At 41.7% G+C, this 22920-nt stretch overlaps 1 protein-coding gene across 2 annotated transcripts in view; it reads right to left on the bottom strand.

Annotated features, from left to right (window-relative positions):
* SEPTIN7 (septin 7) overlaps nucleotides 1–22920 on the bottom strand; it is a 182322-nt gene that overhangs the window by 137242 nt on the left and 22160 nt on the right. The gene's annotated exons all lie outside the window — the stretch shown is intronic.

Here is a 22920-nt window from a genome sequence, read left to right as displayed (position 1 = left end):
ATTTGGCAGGTTTCACAAGGTTGAAATAGTGAAATGAGAGATTCTGGTAGTTGGTTGGATGTTGAGGGAGATGTTCTGTGAGCTTTAACCAGAACACAGAGCTGAACTGATTCATCACAGAGGCCACACTTCCATGAGATCATTAAATCTCCTAGCCTCCACAACTTACCAAGATACAAGCAAGGAAAAGCAAAAATATGGTTACTGAGGAAAGTGAGTGAGAAATAACAATGAGGAGCATTACCAAAGAGTTGGACACAGAGGAAAGCTAGTGGCAGAAGCAAAAATAGGATAAGGTAGTGATCATGAGTAAATACAAAGCAAGCATTGAAAAGCAGATTGAGGTAAGAAGTGTACAGTTTTTAGAAAAGGAAAGAACGTGGTGGAAATTAGACAAGGTTGTTGTTGTGTGTTTTTCTGAGCAATTTGCATATATAATTGAGCATATGAAGTATAACAGTTGATGATGGGAGAGAAATTAGAACCCTAGGAAAATGGTTGGTTTTTCTTAGTATATCCTTGTAGAAACTGTTCAATAGCATAAACCAAGCCAAAACACAGTTATGTAGTACATGGTTCTAGGCAAAGCTAGATGCAGAACTCTATTAAATCTGTGGCACAAAATGTATCAGAAGGTGTGAGGATTAAAGCACCATAGGATGTGCCCCAATTGACCTGTAAATCACACACTTTTTACAACTTTGCATATAGAAAAAGTGATTAAAATTGATTATTTCCTTTGCCTTGCAGGAAGACCTGAAATGACAGATGCATTTAGATTCCTCTAAATGTAGATTAACAACAAATCTGTGGCATTATGGTGCAATACCTTCATGGTGCGTTAATGTAAGAGACTCCTATCAGAAACAGACACAAGTGAAGCACATTCCCTCCATAACACTTCTGCTGTGAAGACACAGATCAGATCAGCAGTAGTGATGGGGCAACACACAGCTACTCCTTAGCATGATTTCTTAATACTATACTTTGAAAAATACTTTGCAACTCCTGTTTATCCATACATACATGTGCATTGACTTCTAAAGCCCAGCTTACATTGAGTTTAGCAGTGCCACTGTTAGCTTAACAAGTTGTCATGGTTTAACCCCAGTGGGCAACTGTACTATGCAGCTGCTTGTTTTCTTCCCCCTTTCTTCCCTCCCTCAGGGAATGGGGAGGAGAATCAGGAAAAAAAGTAAAACTCATGGGGTGAGATAAGAGCAGTCTAATAATTGAGATAAATTGAAATATAATGGTAATACTAATAATTGTAGTAAAAAGGGTGCAAAGAAAACCCAAGAAAAATGAGGCACAATACAGTTGCTCACCACCTGCTGACAAATGCGCAGCCTCTCCCTGAGCTCCACATGGCACCATTTAGGAAGGCTTCCCCCTGTTTATATCCTGGGGATGATGTTCTATGCTTGAAATACTCATTTGACCAGTTCAGGTCAGCTGTCTTGGCCATGTTTCCTTACAGACTCTTTTGTGTCTGCTCCTGGCAGAGCATGGGAAACCGAGGAGACCTTGATTTAGAGTAAGCACTGCTTGGCAACAAGAGAAAAATCAGTGTGTTATCAGCATTGTTCACACACTCAATCCAAAACACAGCACTTCTTAGTACTGGCTACTAAAAAGGGAAATGAATTCCATCCCAGCTGAAACTGGGACACAAGTGTAACATAAAGTCAAACTGGAGAATTCTTGGATACAAAATAGTGGACAAAAGGATTTTTTTTCTTCTATTGTAAGCTTGCCATCTCTTGCTACTGCTTGGTTGGGAGACCCTGAGAGGCAGAATTGGCTTTCCAGGTCACTCATAGAGAAGTCACCACCTGATATTCCAGGAAAAGTTTGCTCAGTCTAAGACACTACCTTGTTACTTGATGCAAAATGAAGCTGACACTTCCATCAGATGGTATGATTAGTCAGGTTTCTGCTGCTTGTTTCCTGTACATACTGAACATTTTTAGTGTAATTCATATTTAGCAGTCTTTGCTGTTGACAGGAAGCAGTTCAGAATTTATCCCAGTGAGTGTGAACTCTGACCTATTTTTGGTTATATTGGGGTGGGCAGTTGTGGACCCAACTGCAGCCCAGCTGGTGCACCTTTGTTAGTAAGGTTGGGGCCTGCCTTTACTCTGGTGCCAGCCAGATGCCAAAGCCTCCAGGGTGCCATGGGGAAGCTTTAATACTGCTGGCATTCAAGTTAAGGGGGTTAATGCCAGTGTGGCTGTTCCTGTGAGTGAGGTACTCTTCTTTCAGATTCCAGTGTTAGTATAGGTGGGATGATGCAAACTGGGAATGAGTTACTTCATCACTCACAGCCTTTGTTTGTTTCAAATCTGCTGCTTGTCCAACTAACAAGGTACTACAAGGTTTCATCGTAATTCCCACCCTCCAAAAAAAAAAGTATTTGGCCATTCTGTGTGGTGGTGGCTCTGCAAGAATGCTGGATCTGGAGTACCTGTTCAGCTGCAGCTTCTTGGCTGGATTTACTCACTTGCAGCTGTCTGTGCAAGCTCTTGCTTTTGAAGGAAGCTGGATGACTAATGTGAATGCTTGTCAGTTTAGACTTATTTAAAGGATAATCAACCCAATAGCAGTGATTGGACAGGAGGGAAGCACATACTGCACCTGAAGTAGCTGTCCATAAAGAGGCTAGGGCTGCATAACTTCTTTTGCCTTTGCAAAGGCAAGCACAGTGTCCAGTGGGAGAATTCCCATGAAGCAGCATTTCCACTTTTTTACCAAGACAGTTTTTCTCTTCTTTATTAGGATTAGTTTGTGCTTGTTTTAGACTTTGTTTAAACAACATGAGGAAATGTTGCTATATAACAATAATTTTTTTTTCCTTTAATGCATGCCAGTGATATTGGTGGATGATTCTTGCGTAGTTTTTGCCGTCCTAGAAATAAACTGCAAAATTACTGGTAATTTTTGGAGTATGGCGCTTATACCACGGCATACTGGAGTTTGCTCACACAGTGGTGCGTGTGTTTAAAGCAGGGGAAAATTTACAGAAAGACTGTTGACATTTTTTTCCCTAGCTTTGCAGAAATCTAGAGGGAGAAGCTTGGTGTGAGGTGCTCATGAGACAAGTGTAAATTGGATTGTGGATACATTTGGTTTTAAAAGATGAGGGGCTTTTTTGTGCATGTGCAGATATATTTTCTTTATGGCTTTAGGAAGTCTGCTGACCTTAACTGCTGCTTGAAAAGGAAAGCCAAAACCTGGTCTTTGTGTCAAAGTTATCATATTTGGGTGGCTTTCTTGGACTGTTTTGCTTAGTAACTTGGTGCAAGGTCAAACCGTAGCCATGAAATAACCGCAGCAATGTGAAAATACGCTGCTGTAAAAATAAATGAGCCGCTTGTCTGGCCGATGAGCCACTTGACGCTCTAATTTGTCAGCCAGAGATAATTAAGGAAATGAGTATTCGACAAAACAAGAGCACGTCATTGGTGACGGGGTAACCGGGGGTGCTGAGGGCAGGGCCGGAGCCCGCGCGGAGCGGCGGCGGCGCTGCTGCAACAAGCCGCTAGATGGCGCCGCCGCCCGGCCTGAGGGGGCTCGGGGGCAGCGGGGCCCGGGCTACCGCAGCTCGGGTTACCGCGGCCCGGGCTATCGCGGCTGGGTTACCGCAGCTCGGCCTATCGCAGCTCGGGCTATCGCGGCTCGGGCTGTCGCGGCTCGGCTGCGGGCCAGCCGTTCGCTGCGCTGCTGCAGACGGAGACACGGGGCTGCCAGTGCCGCTTGGGCCGCCGACGGCGCTCCTGGATTCGCTTCGCGTGAAGGGAAAGCTCCTTGTGTGGCTGGCCCCGCGGCAGCAGGTCACTGTGGTTACTGAACGTGCAGAGCAGAGGTTCTGTGTTTATAAAGGTGTTTCTTTTACCAAGACTCCTTGCTAGCAGGAGTGTAGCATTCACCTTCAGGAGATAGCTGATGCTACCAGGGAAAGTTCGGTGGCTTTCCCTTCAAAAAATGTGAATCCGCAGGCGCAAACCCTCCTGCGGGGCCCTCAGCAGAGGTGAGTTCCTGCAGCTGGCATGAGGGCTCGCTCACTCCACGACTCCTGCTTGAGATAAGTGGATGAAATATTGCGAGGGAGCTGCCAAATTGCTCCCATTGTTGTAGCTTTTCTCTGGCTCGAGGGCTTCGTATTCCAAACATGCCTCCAAACAGCCGTGTCGGTAGCTTGCCTGTTCCAGAGCCACCAGATTCTCCCATTCGGGTGCTTGTGGTAATGCTGCTGCGTGGTGAAGCAGTGCTGTAACACTAGGCACCCCGCTGTCTTCATCTGCTTGAAAATACCCAGCCTCCAGATTATGTAACACAGAATAGGCTCTGGGAAATGTGGAATCATCAGTTTATTGAGTTGTAGGCTAGTTTTCCAATGCTGATGATTTAAAAGAATTTTTTTGCCCTGTGGCCAGAAGGATGCAGTGCAATACATAAGTTACAGCATGAATACTGTTAATTGAAATGATTATACATGACTTGGCTTTGATATGTCTTGAATTATTTTCCTACCAGTTAGATGTAATGCAAAAGACATTGTGGGTCTTCCTAGCAAATAAGCTATGATGTATGGATCCATTTCCACTTAAGAACAAGTATTTTTTTTTAATTGCTCAAGCAAACATTTGTCTTAACTCATCTGAATCATTCCCAGGCGCTGCTGTAGAGGACAACTGATACCTTCCTACTTCTGCTTTGCCAATTGCATTTCTCTAGTGAGGGCTGGAATTTCTATGGCCTCAGCCCAAGGGCTTTTGAGGCCCTTTACTAAGCCAGATGACAGGATCTGCAGAGATCCAGTACTGTAAAACCAGTGACATTACCCAGTGTCACAGCACAGTACTAGGCAGGGGCTGGAGCTTTGTAGAGGTAGTCAGCTGATAAGGGGATTCAGAGTCTGGATCAGCTCTCTGGTCTCATTCCCAACATAGGCACCTGCTGCAATGGAGGGGGCAGCATGATGTGTCATGAGAACACTACTCAGCAGCAATATCTTAAGGGGATGTTGCTGTCAAAGATCCTGTCTCATGGGACTACAGTTAGTGTTCCAAAGTCCTGTTCAGGAACTGGGAATGCACATTTTTAACGCACTTAACTGGCCTGGACAGCATGTTGGGTTCAAATTTCTAGGGAAACATATAAGAGTAAAATGTAGGCAGAACCCTAAAACAGTTGTCCCTCTTCTTCATCTGGTGTTTGCACAGCATATGAAGCCAGTTAATAAATGGCTTCATGGGTCTAATGGGTAGATTTGGACCTGTTTGCACTGTGCAAAGATCTGGCCCTAAAGTTATCTGAGCTATTACAGACAGGCATAACTTTACTTGTATATGAAATATATCACATCATATATCCTTCAGTTTCTCTCTTCCTTGGCTTATTTGTGTGTATACGGTGATCCCAATTTGCTTTCATTTTTCTCTGTACTGACTTCATTCCCCTTTTTGTGAAAGCACTTTAAGGAACATCCATGTGTAAAATGTGAGGCAAAGATTAATGTGATAACCATACAGTTAAAGTTTGCTTTTCTTGTTTTGGCATTTCATTGCTTCTGGGAAACTGGTGTAGCATGAAGATGGGCAGAGGCAAAAAATAGATGGTGAAGCTCAGGGAATACATTGTGAGGAAAAACTGTTTGGAAGGTCTCGTCCTCTTTTCTGTGTGTTTGTAAACTTTCTGAAATGCCTTATGTTTGTTAAAGAAGGAGGTAGAATTTTAATATTTATTGAAGAGAAATAATATCATCTTTTTTTGCTAGCCAAGCTAAGTTTCACTTCAAGTGGTATAATTGTCCATCACTGAGGTTCTGCAGTGTTCCAACAGTACAAACAATAGTAAGATCACAAAGACAAGTGAGTTTTCAGATCAGATGCTTGAGAGCACAATTAGCATCAGGGAAACGTTTCAGAGAGCTTTGTTGATTGCCATGAGATTTTACTTTGTCCTTAAGCTGAGAGAGAGCCTGTTGCCTTGGTATCCACAATGCAGATGATACTTCATATTCTCTAGCCCTTGTGATGCTGGAAGATAAATTAGGTCAAAGAACACCAAGGGTGAGTTATCCTGATTTTAAGTTTTCTATAGAGTTTATTGCACTGCTCTTCTGACTGTATAGAATTTTCCATTTTTAAGACAAAAAATTGGAATTGCATACATGGATAATGGTCATCTCAAAAATCAATTTGATTTTGATTTTAATGGCTACACTAATGTTTTTGCCCATTGTAATTTAATAGCCATAGTGATCTTCCTTGTAGGGATAACAGACTGACTCACTCTGTATATTCACACAGACATGCAAGCACTCAGCTTCAGTCACATGTATAACCAAGGAGCTACTGCTCAGTTTGGTACAGCCTGTTCACATACAGAATCTGCTACAAGATGGTTTTTGTGTAGAAGAGGAATTATGGGTCTTAGACTGTCAGATTTTCCACCAGGGCATATGTATATGCAGTATAATGTAGAAATATACAAACCTTTCAGTGTTTTTAAAAAGACAACTGTCATGTCAAGGACAGCAGGGTAATAACAGAAATGTGTAATTAACACAATAAAGTCATATGAACTACTGGTGAGGACCTCAGTGGGATTGCAAGGAAGCCAGGTTGACACTTTGAGAACAGAGATCATGAAAGAAAATCAGGTGTTCAAAGAGGTGCACTATTCAGGACAGATTAATAAAGCTAAAGGGGATGATAATTCTCTTTTCCCAGTATGACAAAGAAGGAAAAAGGCATAACACTAGTCAAAAGAACACACTTTGGATTAAAAATTTATGAGAAGAATGGTGAAAGAAAAAATCTGCTGGTATAATGCTTTGAGTCCTGCTTGCAGATACTCAGCCTTAGATTTACAAACGAGTGGGTTTCTATCATTAAATTTCATCTGTAAAATCGAGGTGGGATAGTCTTGTACCCAGTAATTTACAGATTTCTTCACTAGTCGTAGTGGGAATCTGATATCAGTACTACAGATTCCAGCAGCAAAGAAGTGATGGTCAGAATCAAACCAAACTGCTTGGATTGACTGAATGCCCATGGAGTTCTTTTAAATCAAAAGGTTGCTAAATAACACTAAGGTGCTTTATTTCAGGAGAGCAAACTTTGTGAGTGGGAATGAACAGATCAAGGGGAACTAATGAGCTCAAGGATTTGTTGTTAGAGGTGTCTCAGAGCTGCTGACATCAGAAGTACAGAACTTGCCTTGACTTTGAATAGACAAAATCTTTGTAAGAAGTGCTAGAGAGACAATTGAAACATGAAATGTGTCTGGCAGACCAGATGTTATGGTCCTTTGAGACAATTTATTAGTTTAGATGGTTAAGATAGGGATGAATACAAAAGCTAGATAAAGAAGAGATAATGGGGAGCTTTGCTGACAGGGGGATTGCAGGGCTGGAGACATGTTTTAAACATAGCCCTGAGGAGAAGAATTCATACTGAATAGTTCAGTTAATGATCTTGCATAAAAACTAGCAGTGTTTCTAAGGACAGATTACCCTGGGCAGTGAGATGGTAATCGGGTAGCATCCCTTCCCTGTGGGCTTTTCCAGTGGTAGATTATGTGTCCTGGTCACAGTCCTCCTAGCCAGGGCACATCTGTGGTCTGTGACCAGGCTCAGGAGTGCCAGTGAAACTTGGTACTGACATGAAGTTATGAGGCACCAGCAGTATGAAGATAATGGTGATAACAAGAACTAGTCTTACAAACCAAAAGCATAGCACTTGGAAATGGCAAAGGAAGAGTATGTAAGACATGGTGCATGATCAGATGTTTACAGGGAGTTATAGATACAAAGTAACCAGGAAAAAATATCTACAATCCTGATGTCTTAAGGTACCTCAAATGAGGAATTGGTAGAAGGGTAGGAATTACTAACTCCACTGTTCAAGGGGTTAATGTACACTGCGTAGTTCCACTCTCTCATTTTCACCACAGATAATCTCCACAGTGGAGTGGTGTGGAGGAAAGAGACACCTGGATGACCAGGAGAATTTAAATCATCTAAGAAGGTGAAAACTGAGAAATTATGAATGTTGCCTATGAACACATCAAAGAGATAAACTCTGTCAGGAAGAGCAGCTCTTTGGTGTGAAGGACAAAACTGGCCTAAAGAGAAATGGTTGAAATTTCCAAGAGTAAATTTGGGCCAGGATAAAATTACCAACCATGGAAGTGGTATCTTCCCAAGAAGAGTGATGGGGCAAAGACCACTGGTAGGTGTAAGGTGGTGCTCAAGGAATCCTGCTACAGGGGAGCTCCCTTTCAGTTCCCTGATCCAGCACCCTGTTACCTGCATGTTCTTTCAGGGTTTGCATTTTGTGAGGAAGCATCCAAAGTAGCAGGACAATAAGGTATTGATGCAGCAATACCATACCAGCAGGCCCAGAGATGTGATACTTCTTCTCTACTCTGCTCTTGTGAGAGCCCACCAGAGTACAGACTCTGGCTCTGGGGTACTCAGCACAGGAATGTCATGGATCTTTTGGAACAGGTCCAGAGGAAGGCTACAGAGATGACTGGAAGGCTGGAGCACCTCTCCTATGATGACAGGCACAGAGAGCTGTGGTTGCTCAGCCTGGAGAAGAGAAGGATCTGGGGAGCCTTGGAGCAGCTTTCCAGTACCTAAAAGGGACCAGACCAACAAGAGAGCTGGAAAGGGACTTTTTACAGAGACAGGTAGCAATGGGACAAGGGGGAACGGCTTTAATCTGAGAATGGTTTTGCTTAGATATGAGAAGGAAATTCTTTGCTGTGTCTGGAGAAGTGGTAGATGGATGCCCCATCCCTGGCTGTGTTCAAAGTCAGGTTGGATGGGGCTTTGAGCAACATGGTCTAGTGGAAAGTGTCCCTGCCAATGGCAGGGGGCTGGAACTAGATCATCTTTGAAGTCTCTTCAAACCCAAACCATTTTATGATTCAAATCCCACTGAACTCTCAGGGCACATCTAGGAGATAAAGTGTAGTTATCAGACTTGGAATCTGTCCTCAGCACTGAAAATAATGCTTGCCTCTGTGAAAAATAAAATCAGATTCCTGAAGACTCTTGGTAAGCTGGACTTTATTTGTATGCCTCTTCCAAAAAATTAGTAATAGTTGCTTTGAAGACTTCAGGGAGCTCTCATTCCTTATACTATTGTCACTTTCAAAAGAAGAAAATTCCACTGGACTTTCAGAGGCTTAAGAAAAAAACATATTGGATGCCAGCAGTTTAAATTGGGTGATGTCTGATCAGAAGATTTATTCCTTGTGGCAAAGGCTATTACTAAGGATACTGTGAATGACTCCTATTATACTTTAAAATAGTTTCCTTGGTCTTTGAATAAATGCAGCTCTCAGTGTCTTGGAAGTTTTTGCCTACCAAAATGTTCATAGACAAATCACTTCTTACGTGCAATGCTTGTGATCCTCTATCCTTAATTCACCTGTTAGCCTTAATAATCTAAATAGAAAGCTGGGTAGAAAAAGGTGGATGACTGGTTATTTATATCAGAATCATAATGCTCTTTAATGTCCTCTATCTTAAAAACACTGAGAATAGCTTTAACAAAGATTTCACACTAAACTTGAACCATACTGTTTAAATTGTTCAAGTTTAGAGCCTTTAGCAGAGAGGGGTAAACCTTTCAAATAGTCTTTGGATTCTGGAAACAGGAGTGTCCCCACCCCACTGGGCTGCACCTAAGTTGCAGACAGGGCTCTCAAACTCCTGCCACCATGTGCCTGGTATTGGAATGCTGCTTTGGAGGCTACTGAGGTGATGGAGTCCTGTGTCTCAGACACAAATAAGAAAAGACACAGATAAGGAAAGCCAAAGAAACGTAAGAGACAAGAAGGATGTAAAAATGCCATAATGAACTCGTGTGTCTTGAGAAAACCTCTAATCTAATGAGAATGGATTTTGTTTGAGAGATTGTACTGGTACAATTAATTATTCATGGCAGCGACATCGTTAGGATTTCATTCTATTTAAAGACCTCTAAGTGACTTGGAAAATTGGGTTAAGCTGAAAAGGAGTTTGAGGAGAGAGACAGGGGAAAGCTTTTCCTTTTATTGTCTTTGTCTAATATTTTTTACATAGCTATTAGAAGTACAAACACAAATTACACTCAATCTCTAACATTCCTGCATTAAACGTGGGCATAAATTTGAACCACATAAATACAATATCTGGGCCAAATGGGAACCTAGATGGCTTTTTGTGAGACAAGTTAGATACCATTAAAGTGACCTACTGTCACTTGTTGGGGACTTGCTATGTTTCAGCACTGTACATTAACACCAGCCTGTGATTGGTGGCTGCAGACTTGAGCTCCTGGTGCAGAGAGGGTCTACATGGACTTTCTGTTTGTCCTGAAGCATCATAAGTGTGGACACAAACAGAGGTTCATGGGGCCATTGTCCTAAAACTGGAATGGCTTTAACTGAGGTACATACATACAAAAGACACAAGTCTTTCCCTTGGCTGCAGCAGAAAGCAAAGGCAGAAATGGTCCTAAAAACCAGTAACAGCCAGACCTCTCCTTCATATACAGTATCTAAAGCTCTTCACAACTGACCACACCACCGGTGTATTGCCCCTGCTGACAGACAAAAGCACTTTGCAGGGTGGTTTCTCACCTCTCTGGAGAAGACAACCTGCAGGCCAGCCCACATGTGGTGTGTGGTGTGCCTACGACAGCCCTGTTTTATGGCCTGAGACCACGTGCCCTGCAAGGCACAGGTCACAGGAACAAGTCAGGGTTCTCCTCTCTCCCCTCACCCCTGTAAATCCATACCTGATTCCCAGATAGGCTACACAGCCTCAGAGCTGCTAGATCTTGTGCACTGTTGAGGAGATTGGGGATTTTTCTTAACACATGAATTATACACATTCCCTGCTTAGCCTGGGAACTATGCAGGCGCCTGAGTGTTTAAAAAGTCTGGTTTTCTTTTTCTTTTAGTAATGTTTATTTGTTCCTTCCCTTGTAATTCTCCCTGTTAACTCATGGACATCATTCAGGGACAGATTTAAATCGAAGCAGACAGACTCCAGTTCTGCTCTGTCCCTGAAACAATGGAGATTTGTTTAAAAGTGCTATCAGGAGCGCACTTGGTATGACTGGAATGCTCAGGGCTTTATTTTTCATTTCACATCATGTGCAAAGTAATACAGCTATAGCTTGAGATGTTCATGTGGTCCTGGTGGTACCATCTCAGCCTTGGTTTGCTGAGGGTTGTGTAAATTATTTACAGCAGCTTTACTGTGGATGCTCAGAAACAATGGACTGGCCACTGGGAGGAATGTGAGAGCCATTGGGCAATCGGTCTTAAAAATTAAAAAGTATGTCTGCAAGTACTGGTCTGGATCCAGTTTCAGGCTTGCTCTGGAGCCCAGAAGCAATCACTCTTGCTTAGATGTCTGGAAGGGTTTGTTTCACAACATTTATATCTAGCTGACACTAGAAGGGAAAACTCCTTTTGAAATTTTTTAATTAAGAAGGAATTTCAATAAGAAAAATGCCATTTGTTCTACAATCCCCAAGTGTCATCTTACACAAAAATCCACAACAGCTCTTAGCTCCCAAGCTCTCATTCACCTGAAACCTAAGCTAGGTCGCAGCAAGGTTTTGGCTGGCATGAGTGGTACCAGCTGGGTCAGTCTTGAATCACAAGAAAATGTGGCAGTTGTGGTTGTTTTGCCAAAGATGTGGCTTGCCAGCAGCATCTCCCAGGTGATGTCCTGGGCACCTCGGGGCTGCAGCCCAGCCAGGCTGGGCAGTAACAGCCCTGCAGTCCTCCCTGTTCTCCTGTACTTCTCTGTTGGTGCTCGCTGCTCCTCTGAAGCTGGGTGCGCAAACACTTCCCAGAAGCGTTGAAGGCCAATCCTTCTTTAATTTTGGAGTGCCTCTATAATTGTTGCTGCAATGGAAAGAGATGGAGAGTGAGATCTACATCTTACAGATGGAGACTTCAGAACCAGGTGGCTGCCTAAAGCATGTGTAGGCAAACATTTTGTACTGGTGGTTAATTGATTTCCAGTGAAGAGCTTGAGATGCCTCAGCTAAAGGAATTTCAGGTGGTGTTCCCTTGGACACTGTTATCTTGAGTTCTGTGGTGTATATCATGCAAGGGTGGAGGTCTCTGCTCCTTTGGGCAGTGTACTTACCACTACTTGCTTTGCTATTGCTCTGGCTGCATCTGGAGAGCCTTGGAAACGGCCTTCCCCAGTGTCTCATCTTAATCAGTCTGAATGGGTGATTATGTTGGGCTGTGAAGCCTCTCCCTCAATTCCTTAGGGCCCTACTCTTGCTGCTTACCAAGAGAAAAACTTAGTTTCTCTTTTAACACAGGGGCCTGCCACCTCCCCAAACTTCCAACAGATGAAATATGGTTGCAGCCCAAGTGTTTATTTAGACTGAAAGAAGAAAGAACCACAGAAGGAAAAAATCTATTCAAATAATAAGACCTTTTCTCCTGATGGCTTTTTGATGACATTATTTTGGTGGCTAGACACTTGACTTTACAATATATAAATATTCATTTGCCTTCCCATATGAGATGAAAATTCAAGTCAAATAAATTCAAGTCAAATTGGTACTCTCATTTCTCTCCTTTTAAAAAGTTCTTTATTATTTTTGCAACTAAGTAATATGTATTTGACTACCAATTAATTTTTCCCACAAGTAACCTTGGATAAATAAAATAATTGTTAAAACAGAAGTGAAAAGTAACTTCTCAGTACTCAGAGAATTTCTTCTCTCAGTCATTATCCACCATGGCAAATGTAAATCTTCATACTGTATATGAAAGCTGACTGGTCAATCCTCAGCTCATGAAAATAGTTTTCCTTTGATACTGGTTCACATAAACTTGAATTGCTCTCCCTGGGACTTTAGTGGCACTATTCAAACTGTTGAAATGCAGCAATGCTTTTCTAATCATCCATTATTAAATCCCAGTCATCCAGATCCTTGCTAAGCAAAACTTCTGATGATGTCCTTTAGCTGTGGCTCAATTTTTATCTAAGCAAATTTCAAAACTCCTCTTCAGTTTATTAGAGCACTGTGTTAGCAGCTGCATAACAGCCTTGTGGCTGGGCAGTGCTCAGGGCAGTGCAAGTATGTGCTGCTTTACAAAGACAGATCCAAGCTCTACCACCAGGCTTTAAAGAGTTTGTGTTTCTGGGCTCAGTCATCCTGTTAGTCAACTTCAGAGAAACTTGCACACTTAGATCATGCCAACTTCAGTGAGAAACAAATACCTGCCTTGGTGTAGATTTAACTTTTTTCTTCATTTGGAATGGATTTTGGATATCCTTACCTCTGAGTGGTTGTTTAACAAGACAATCATTTCTTTGGGGAAAAAGAGAGGCTTTGGGATCTTTTGTCTTAGTACTTTGTAAGGAAAGGCAGTAGTTCCTTCTACATGGTGCCCCCATTAAAGGGGAACACCAAGTTGTCCTAGGGCAGGAACTGGTGCTTGCTTTGGCTCCTTTCAAGGGTCCTGATACTGCAGGATTTGTAGTCTTTTTTTCCCTAGCAAATCAGGGAAAAACCCTTTTAAGGTTGACACCATGTGTTTTTCCTCAGAAGAAGGAACACACTGATCAGAAAAACTAATGCCATCTACTAAGCTCTGTTGTCTCAGTACAAGCTGACTTGAAGCAGCATCAGCTGGGAGAGAGGTGGTTCCAAGTTACAGCTGCTGTGAATTAGCACAGGCCCAGCAGGTGCTCAAGGAAGGGCTGTGAGTGTTGGGGGGCTGGTGGGAGAGGGTTTAGTGTTCTTCAGTTTGCAGCGGGCTGTTGGGTTAGTTTGGTCTGAGTTAGCGTAAGTATGAACAGTGAGCAACTAGGAAGATCCTTGTCCATAAGGACTGTGTTGGTAAATACAAATTTTGAGCTTGTTGAAGCTCCCTGAGCCAGCAGTAAAATACAGGTGTGCTGTGTAAGAAAGGATAGATGGAAATAGCTAGATGCATCTTGTAACGGATGCCGTTCCTGTGTTTTGGGTGGACTGGTATGACTACAAGGCAAGTGATCTGTGGCTGAAAGGTAAGTGAAAAACTGATTTGCCTTCATGGATGCTGATAGGAGAGAGGGGAGTGAAAGTTTCAGTGAAGAGAAGGAGGGAAAGGTTGTGTGCAGCAAAACATCTTTGAAGCTGAGAAAGGAGAAAAGAGATGCCAGCATCCCTAAGCCAGAATCACTTACTGAGACCTCTTGAAGGCATCTGCATATCTACCTCTCATCCCATCTTGATGCCTTGAGTAGCTAATGAAAACTGCATACTTGGGAAAGAACAGCTTACAAAGCTGTGCTGGGGACCATTCACTTTGGTTCAGTAGTGCTAGCTGCTAAAATATGTCTTTAGTGAGCTCTCTTTGGGCTGCCTCCTCTCCTGGGAGTTGTGTTGCCTATGTTGCACTGGTTGAGTGGTTCCCTCCTTTCTTTCCATTGACTTTTGCTGGCTGGTGTTTGTTTGACATCACATCCCTGCCACTGATAAGCATGTATCTGGTTATTTTGTTTTGTTTTGTTTTTTAACTGGAGGTTGTTTAAATACATCAATGAAACACTCTGTACTGTGGAACAGGAATAATAAACTTCTGAAAGCTCCAGGCTCCTGCCTGGTGCCAGGAGAATGAGCGATGAAGATTTCTGCCTGCAAATCACAGCACTAACAGGGCCTCTTGATTTGGTCCAGTGAGTCTCTGTATGTGGGTGTTGGGTACAGTAGCATAATTTTAGAGGTGTGAATTGATTTGTCCCATTTTTCCCACCACATGTCCCAGGACACCGGGAGAGGAAATCTTAGCTATTTGAAGGAGAGTGGAAAGAAAAAAATTAAGTGGCTAGATTTAATGAAAGCACAAGGCCCATTACTTTTTCTCCATGCTTAATTATTTTTTCTGCTTCTTTGACTCAATTAACAGATAGGAAGGGCTATGCAATTTGATGCCTGACCCTCAAAAAGTTTGAATGTAGGCTTGCTCAGTAGATGTTCTAAAGCTTTACTGTACAGATGGGTAGCCTGTGTTGCTTCCTGATGTTGGATGTTATTCTCCTAGTTCAGCACATAGATCTGTGTAGATTGCTGCACATTTTGTAGTCTTAGCAGCTAAAAGTTCTGTACTCAGAAATAATCCTTCTTCTCAGAGCCAATTCTTTTCCCAGTTGGATCTCAAAGCTGGACTTCAAAGCTTCATAGAAATTGGGTTGAGACCCATCTAAGTTATTCTTAGATTGTAACAGCTGCTGTGTTTGAAGTAGATGGCAGCTGTTCTTGAACTGAAAGCTGCCTATCCAGGAACCAGCAGAGTTTAGGTCAGAGCTCAGCAAAGTCCAAATGCTGAAATTCTGTAACTCAGCTGAATTTTATGTTGAAGTACACCTGCACCAAGCTGTGGTTACAGTGGTGACTGTAGTGTAGGAGTAACACAGTCAGACATTCTTGAGTATCCTATTAGGCATTTAATACCATCCAAATTTTAGGTTTATATCATCTGGGCACTTTTTGTGTCAGAACCATGGTGCTTTGAAGTTCCCAGAAAGCCTCACAAGGTTAATGTAAATCTTCAAACTCATTGTATGTTTTGCTTCTAAAGTGAAAAGGCTGGGGAAAGAGGAGTTGGATGTTTTGGCATGGGTTTTCTTTATTGTTTTTTTTTTCTCCTCAGTAACAGGGTCATATGCAAGAATTGATGCTCTAGCTTTGTGTGAGGGAGAGGATCTGGCTGTCTATAGCTGTGAACAGCTGATCCCTAAGGATCAGTGTACCTTTGCATAGCAATGCTGCGGAAGTACCACATGCTCTTTTTAGGTGATCTTATCTGGATATGAAGAATGGGGTCCTTTCTTTGGTTTTGAAGCAATAGCATTAAATTGGATCTCTTTGAATATAGCTCATATCTGGCCAAAATTTGGTGACTATTTCATAAAATTAGTGTGAATCTGTGTGTGTGTGCACCACAGTTTGTTGTTTCAGAGCAGAACCGCTGCCCAGATGGATTTGAGCTATGTACCAAGACAAAGGTAAATAAATGCATATACACTTCATCAGATATGAATTACTCTGTTAAAATATGAGCTGCCTCTTTTTAGAATACCACCAGATTGCTTCTCCTCTTCTTACTTACTTAAGAAAACCATTATATTATACAGAGAGAAATTGTGTGTTATTCCCCTAGTTGACTTCTGGCTAAACTCCTTGGCTTGGTTTGTACCCAAACAGCTAAATGCTTAGTCCTTAAAAATAATCCTCCCTCTTGGAGGCAAATGCTTTCCTTTCAACACTGTTTCCTTCTTAGCAGGGCAAGGGTGGGATTCTCAGCCTCAGGCTGATCTGTAGCTCTAGACTGAAACTAAATACAATGCCCTGGGACCAAGTCCCATCATCTGCAGAAGCTGGGCAAGAGGAAATGTTTCTTGTGTTAGCTCAGCTTGTGGCCACACTGGGAGAATTTGTTTTCACACCAAACAGTTGGCTGACTTTTCTGTTGGGGGGAAAGGAGAATCAAGGACTGATCTCTGAGAAAAAAGGTTTTGCCATAGCACGAGTCCTTTCCAGAGGCATGCTGTTATTTTTCAGTTGGTGTGCATATACAGGACTTGCCTCCCTGAAACACAAGCGTAAATGTTTTGCTGGTGCTGTACTTCTGTGTGCAACATCAGGGTTCAGGAGAGCTGCTTGAATGTGCTGCTTGTTGTCTTTAAATCTTTGCTGCTTGTTGTCTTTAAATCATTGCACAAGTAGAGCGGTGCTTGCCTAGCTCTTATTCCCAGAACATCAAATTTGATGGCCCTGGTGACAGGGTTTGAGTAACTTATGAATCCCAGCCTGTTTGCAGAGTGTCGCTCAGCATGTACTTTTGTTTCAGGTTGACTTCCAGGTTCAAAGAACAACATTTAAAATGCTGGTTTGAAATCACCATACACCCACTTGATGATTATTCTTTATAACCTATTTCCCCTGTGTAGTTCAGTGCTTTCTTGCCAGGAACAGCCACTATTTCGTTCAGGTTTCGACCTCCCATTGTGCAGGGAGCTGAAAGTCCTCTTGGAGTCTTGGAGCTCAGCCTGGTACAAGCCTAAACACAGAGCCTTTCTCTACATGGGATAACGAGACCATCACTCTAGGCTTGTAAATCACCATCCATCAGGAGCAGAAGGTGAATGTTCTTCTTGTTGTTGTGGCAAATATTTTGAGTGAAGTTTTCACATGTCCCTCTTGAGTGATGAGAGAGGACATGAGAGATGCTTGGTTGAATTCTGTGAGCATGGGAATTTTGGATGCCTGCTGGTTTGCTCTGGTTCTTTAGCCTTTATTTTTTAAATGATGTTGCATCTATGCCAGATAGAAAGTACTAATTTGGACATCATCATTTGGAGTACCAACTATTCCTGGTTATTTGTGTTACGGACAAGGCCTTTGGGGATGGATAAGTATCTTCTTCAGATGAACAAGATGCTTTGTAATAACTGGCTTCCTATGAAAAAAAGCAATAGGATGACTGGAAATTTTGACAAAATATTTTCATTACAATGCTGAAACTCCAGCACTGGTTTGCACTGGTTTTGTTAAAAACATTGCTGTTACATCTTATCCATTGGGTTAGAAAACAAAACTGTGTAGTCCGTAGAGATTTTTAATTTTTCAGACTATATCAGAATTATTGCTGTCTTGTTAGAATGTAGATCACTGAGGATTTGCTGGGTCTAATGATGGCAAATAATTTCCAGTAGCTACTTTCTACTTTTTGATAACAATTTTAGACTATCTTGCGTACCAACAGACAGCATAGCCATTTCCTAACTCTAGATGGTACCCTTAAGGAAGAGAATAATCTTGCACAGCCTTGTAAAAGTGACTCTATTTTGGATGTGGTTCTTGAGGTCTGGAATACTGAGCCACAGCTCAATGTCAAAATCCTGGCATTTGACATGACTTACAAGAAAAAGGTACTTAGTTAAGAGTAAACAGGAGACACATATGGAAGCTGGCAAATGTCTACTGCCATTCTACTCCTTGCTGGCAGTGAGTGAAAGTGCCTGTGAATGGTAAAGCGTTGAATATAGGTTCTGCAGTCACAGCCAGTTTCTGGTTTTTTACGCTTTTTTTTTTTGCTAGTTGGTATGTATTCAATTTCTTCTATTTCTCTTCTAAAGTCTGCTCAATAAGACCACAAACTACTGCTGAAAGAAAAGGAAGACTGAGTCAGTTGTTAATGTTAATTGTCTGTTGTTTGATATCCCTAAGCTTATTGCCTAATGGCATGTATGTGGGTTTTAGAGGACAAGAGGGATTGTGAGGGGAATAAAATAGAAACCTCTATGGAAATAAGATTTAACTTTAGCATTCTGGCTGAGGAGAGAAGTGATCATATTAAAACTTTTGCTCTTTAATCTCTGTCTTGATCTATCATATCCACCACTTACTTTCTTTGCAATGATACCACCTGAAACAAGTATTTTCTGAGTAAATCCATTTAATGTCAGTGGTAGGATAGAGCAGAGCCCAGAGTGATGCTGGTTCTTTGGCCACACCACCTGTCGGTTGTCTGTCCTCCACTGAGTTCAGTGGTCAGGACTGTGAGGTGTTCCCTATCAGCACCTGCAGGTTTGGCCTCATTAGGGCTTCTAGAAAGTTTGTCAGTCTAACCATATAGCTCGTTTAGGATTTTGGAGAACTTGACCCTTCTTGAGGCCAATCCTTCTGGGGTGACAAGATACACAAGCACAGCTACAATCAAGACATCTGTAACAGAAACAGCACTCCCTTGCAAATTTATTTGGGAAAAGCACTGAAGTAAAAAGCAAAGTATCACTTTAGTAAATCTCTGCCAGGTGATTTCACTAGGCTTTTACTAACAGTGGATTTTGTTAGGGCTTTCCTGTAGCAAGTAATAGTGCTCTCAGCAAAACAAATTAGGTAACCATTAAAAGTATGCAGGCATGTTTACTGCCTCCTCTGGGGAGTAACTTCTGATTGTCTTGGGGCAGGTAAATGTGTTGATTGCCCCAGGCAGTGAGTATTTGCAGAGCAGTTATCAGCCCCCTGCAGTTAAAGCAGAACAGGTTGCTGAGATGCTTGAGTATTGTTACATGATCTGTACCACCTACACCTGGTGCTTTGAGATGGGAAGTGTGGTCCTGCAGAACAGCATAAGAATAGTCTAATTCTGGCATGAGCTTTGTCCTTTACCTTCTTCTGTATAAGAGAAAGTGAGATTTGGAAGAATTAGAGCAGAATCTTCCTCCCCAGTACATTCTGCCAGGCTCATGCAGGCATGATAACTTGTGGTTTGGCTTTCCTGGGAGCTGGGCTGAAGGCAGATACCATGGTAGATCATAAGTTGTCTTAGGCAGAGACTGGCTGATGCCCTTTCTCATGATTTGGGCACAGACTTGCCAAGATGGACCTCCTGCCGTATGCAGAAGTAGCTGTGTATTTAATCCGTGGGGAAATAAGTTGTTAGCTCCTCTTTTGCTTTGAGGTTCAAGCCATAACCAATCCATAAGTCAGGGAAGGAATAAGCTTTGAAGAACCTCGAGTGAATGCAATGCTCAAAAGCACATATAGTTGAAGAAACTCACACTTTATCCAAGCCTTCCTTCTGAATATAAGAATTTAGGAGGTGCAGATGGTTCTGATATGCAATTATAAATGAATAGGCAGACACATGTTTGAAAATGACATTTGGATTAATCTGGAGTTAAGCTATTATAGAGATATGGAGTCACATTTTACATCTTGCTTTGGTTTCTACAAATGTGTTGAATATTTAGTGCAGCCAAGTAGCAGAAGCACCAGCCATTAAATATAACTCCTTCTAACTTGTAGTTAATTTAGTTAAGCACAAGTCTTCCCATCACTTTCCTTTTTGTTTTGCTGCAGGGAAAGCTGTACTAGTAGTTAGTAGTGAAATGAGTCGCATGTGCTGGCCATTAAATAGTTTAGTGTCCAGGATCAGAAGTATTAGAAACCTAGACTTGGGCTGTCTGATGAATTTTGTGAAGCTCTTCTACAGGAGTTAGTGCACTCTCCTGCCAAGTGTAGTGTGGGCACGTTTTAGGCTTGAAACTTGGAAGAGCGCACCCCAGCAGTTCTCTGAGAGCTCCTGCTTTTGTGAAAACACAGCAGTCCTTTAGGGAGGTGTAGGAAGAGTCTATGTTTAAGCTAGCACTTAACACTGGAGTAGCCTTGCTTTGGGTTTTCAGTGTGTTTAGGGATCTACTGTTCCTGCAGGCTCAATAGCTTTGAAACCTAGTCTAGAGTGTCTTGAACTCTGCCTAGGTAGGAAAGCCAAAGGTGGCAGTGAAATGTTCATTTTTCTGTATATTTCTAAACTTAACAGAATAAACTTCAACCTAGATAGATCATTGGTTCTGTGGCTTGCAGCAAAATGTAATAAAATTAATAATCATAGGCTTTAACATCATCTCACACAATTGTATTACTGCCCAATTACTTTTTTGACCTCTTTCGAAACCTCTTCTTCTTAAAACACATTCAGTCTGCAGTTCTCACTGTCCTCTCTGTGTCTTTTGTGTCAAGCAAATTGATAACTCAGTATTACATCATGCTCTGGCGCCAGTTTGTAGGAGCACAGCAAAGTGAAAGGTGTTGTGTGTCTTGAACAAAGAATTTGTCTGCTCAGTGGCTGCTTGCTCAGTTTCTCAGACTTGAGAGGGGCTCAAGACAGCTATTTATTTTTCTGAAATTATTAATCAAATATGACAATTCTCTTCTGTCAGTAGCTGAGATTTTGAAGTCAATAGATTGTTCTTGTAATAAATTAAACCTTCTGAGCTAATTCTGCCACCTCCTTCAATAAGTAGCCTATCAGTCAATAGTGCTAACAGATAGCCTTCCTTGACTTTAAACAAGTATGATGAGATAACTCCCTGGCTCTGATTTAGAAGTAATTCCATCATCTTCCCGGTTGTTTTCAGTCATGAAAATATTTTGCATAAACTGAACTTGGCAAAGAAAGATGTTGACACAGCAACTGCTTCTGGATAGTCTAGGAAGAGCACCAGAGAGGGTTGGTTTTTTCTACAGTTGTTTTGAAATGTGTTGTAGGATTTTTGTTAGTCCACAGTGAGTGCAGGACTGTTTATCTTGTCCTTGTGTGATAGTGGACAAAATATAGACCCATATTTTGTGTGGCTGCACAAGGGGCCATAAAGAAGAATTGCAGGTTATTTATATGGACTAAATAATCCTGGACATCTTCTTTTATCATCCCAGGGTTAAAGGCTCAAACAAGATCTTAAAGGTCTGCAGGATCAGATTTAATGCTGAACACCCACAAATCATGCTAGGTTTATTGTACAATGGAAGCAGAAGGGAAAAGTACAGCTTGGCACTCACTTGATCAGACCTGGCAAAACCCAACCCATAACTCTATCAAGGAGTAGAAGCTACATACTGAAGTCTTGAAAAGGGAGATTTGCCATTCAGTCTGAGAACAGCTGTATCTCACAGGTGGTGTTTCAAATGAAAACTCCTTTCCAAATGCCAAGTCCCATAACATTCTAGGCATTTCTAAATATAATGAAGGGAGAGCTCTATTAAGAAAGAAGTATTTATTTTGTGCAAGACATCAATGGAATATATAATGCATTTTATGGTATGTGTAATATTCCTTTTCAACTTTTAGTAGAGAGCTTGAGTGCTATGACACCCTCCATTAAGTCTCATTACTGTCTCTGAAGCTGTCCAGCTAAGAACCAGTCACCATAACCAGAAAGTCTTTTCCATGTTGATAGGCAGAGATGCCCGTGCTGATGCAAAATGTACTACTGGACATCCAAACTCTCTGGAGATTTCAGGTTCACAGTTTTATGCATGTCTCAATCCAGTCCAGTCTTCTGTGTTATTTCAAAATGCGTTCCTGTCAGACACCTCCTAATGAAAAGAGCCCAGCCTGGAGGTGGCAAGATCACTGGTAATGAATGTCTGCCTCTGCACAGTACAGATAAAGAATGTAGGCTTAATAGTGAGCACTGGTGTCCTACTAGACAAGTACTTTCTAGCTCATTTAGCTGATTAAATAAAAAGTTTCAGGACCATCTGGTTAATAGAGATACTAGAGATACTATACCTTTGCAGTTAGTCTTCTCCTTTTTTATAAATAATCTTTCATTTACAGATAGAATGGGCAAATTGGAATGCCAACATTCGGTGGGTTTTTTCCCCTATATATGAAAGGAGAGGGTAGACAGGGTGAAGTAGTGATGGACATGGACTTCTAGATTAATGTTGTTTGTAACTGAGATTTTGAGGGTAGCTATAAGGCATTGAGGACTGGGAATATCTTTTCCAGCTTTAGGTCTTTTGCCTCAATGAATAATAGAAAGGGCAAGATTTGGTGTGTGTAGGTCTCTTAAGACAGCATGTCTCAAAACTTGCTCGTTCTTTCCCAGATGTGAGAGTTGATCTCTTACATTACAGTGAAGAAAGAAAAAAAAAAGATTTAAAAAGAAAGCAGCAGGGATGATTGCAGTAAAAGAGAAATATTAAATGTAGTTTAGAGCTGGGGGCAACCTTTGTTTTGCAGATTGTTTTCTGGCGTTCAGCCTGATCCAGGAAACCACTTCTATCAAGAGAATGAAAGATTAAAGTCTGAAATTTAATTGCTTAAGAAAAAAGATTTACTACCCATGAGGTTCATTGGCATCCAAAATAAGGCCTGTTCTGTAGTGTACACTACATCTCAACCACACAGAAAGCTATCAGAGAAATAGAAATCCTTGCAGCTCCAAGAACAGGCTTCTAGTTCCACCACAAGAAAGTGATTTCTCAATACCACTGGAATGTGGTTTGTAGTACAAAATTTCTGCTTACAATATTCTTCTGTCATCTGGTGAATTTAAAGAATCAAATTATAAAGGAGGAAATATTTTGTTAT

This window comes from Agelaius phoeniceus, chromosome 1 (genome assembly GCF_051311805.1).
Source record: "Agelaius phoeniceus isolate bAgePho1 chromosome 1, bAgePho1.hap1, whole genome shotgun sequence".
NCBI lineage: Eukaryota > Metazoa > Chordata > Aves > Passeriformes > Icteridae > Agelaius > Agelaius phoeniceus.
This window is presented reverse-complemented; position numbering and strand designations above follow the sequence as displayed.